Source organism: Xylocopa sonorina, unplaced genomic scaffold (assembly GCF_050948175.1).
Source record: "Xylocopa sonorina isolate GNS202 unplaced genomic scaffold, iyXylSono1_principal scaffold0051, whole genome shotgun sequence".
Taxonomy (NCBI): Eukaryota; Metazoa; Arthropoda; class Insecta; order Hymenoptera; family Apidae; genus Xylocopa; species Xylocopa sonorina.
Genome location: NW_027490122.1, coordinates 395,017 through 397,133, shown reverse-complemented (window position 1 = coordinate 397,133; position 2,117 = coordinate 395,017).

Genomic DNA, 2,117 nt, shown 5'->3' with positions numbered 1-2,117 from the left:
AAACGTAGACATCTGCAAGCGCTATTTCCTTGCAAGGAAGATTCGCATTTACATTCTTTTGTAGTGAATGCGTTGTATACATGACACTTCGCAATGAATATTATATCTTATCATGAAACATAGAAGAGAGATGCGATATCGCGTTCTAAGAAGCATTAGAACACTATGGCATCGATGCGGAGACATCAGCAAACGCTATTTCCTAGCATGGAAGTGTCGCACTTACATACTTTTGAAGTGAATACGAGACATACATGACACTTCGCGATGAATATTATATCTTATCATGAAGCTTAGAAATGAGATGCGATATCGCGTTTTGAGAAGCATTATAACTCTATTGCTACGATACGTAGACATCTGAATACGCTATTTCCTAGCAAGGAAGTGTCGCATTGACATTCGTTTGGAGTGAATACGAGGTATACATGACACTTCGCAATGAATATTATATCTTATCATGAAGCTTAGAAATGAGATGCGATATCGCGTTTTAAGTAGCATTAGAACTCTATTGCTACGATACGAAGACATCTGCAAACGCTATTTCCTAGCAAGCAATAGTGGCATTTTCATTCTTTTGGAGTGAATACGAGGTGTACATGACACTTCGTAATGAAAAATATATCTTATCACGAAACATAGAAATGAGATGCGATATCGCGATTTGAGTAGCATTAGGACTCTATTGCTACGATACGTAGACATCTGAAAACGCCATTTCCTAGCAAGGAAGTGTCGCATTTACATTCGTTTGGAGATAATACGAGGTATACATGACACTTCGCCATGAATATTATATCTTATCATGAAACACAGAAGAGAGATGCGGTATCGTGTTTCAAGAAGCATTAGATCTCTATGGCCTCGATGCGGAGACATCTGCAAACGCTATTTCCTAGCAAGCAATAGTCGCATTTACATTCTTTTGAAGTGAATACGAGGTATACGTGACACTTCGCAATAAATATTAAATCTTATCATGAAGCATAGAAATGAGATGCGATATCGCGTTTTAAGATGCGTTAGAACTCTTCTGCTACGATACGTAGGCATCTGCAAAAGCTATTTCCTAGCAAGGAAGTGTCGCATTTACATTATTTTGAAGGGAATACGAGGTATACATGACACTTCGCAATGAATTTTATATCTTATCATGAAACATAGGAATGAAATGCGATATCGCGTCTTGGGAAGCACTAGAACTCCATTGCTACGATACGCAGACTGCTGGAAACGCTATTACCTAGCAAGGAAGTGTCGCATTTACATTCTTTTGAAGTGAATACGAGGTATACCTAAGTCCCCACAATGAATATTATATCTTATCATGAAACATAGAAATGATATGCTTTATCGCGATTTAGAAAGCATTGGTTCTCCAATGCTTCGATACGGAGACATCTGCAATCGCTATTTCCTAGAAAGGAAGTGTCGCATTTTGTGACGTCAGGCGTTCCGCCTGCCACCCATCAACCTCCTCGCTCCCCCCAGCATCAACCACTGGACGCAAGCAACCAGCCAAACTCGCCTGCAGAACCAGCAACTGGAAGTTTTCGCGCGCGCATACGTGCACGCGCTCACTCACACCGAGTTCCGCTGCCTCACTCGTACCGCCGAGTATACCTGTCTCGCTCGTACCGGGCACCAGTGTCTCACTCGCACCACCGAGTATACCTGTCTCGCCCGCACCAAGGACGGGCAGCCCTATCTCCCTCGCACCGAGGATTCCGTACTGCAGGAAGACGTAGCCGCAGCCCATCACCTGAATGAGATCTTTTCCAATTCCGGGAACAGGATCTGCTAGAACCTATATATTACTTCTAAGCTAGGACATACATACCATATCATGACGCATATATAAGAATTCCTAGATCTAAGTTACACTAAGTAAGATGCGTCCGGCCAGCGGCATGCGCCGCTAGCCCCACCACGAGCCGCGGGTCCCCACTCGCTAGACCGCGCGCTCTCCGCCTCGAGACGCGAGTCCCCCACTCGCGGGACCGCGATCTCCCTACCACGAGCGTCCGCGAACGTAGCGCCCCGCGAACCGAGAAGGTCAGAGACGCGTCTCCAGAGCACACACTCTGACTCGAGATCTCCTACCGAGGAGTCGA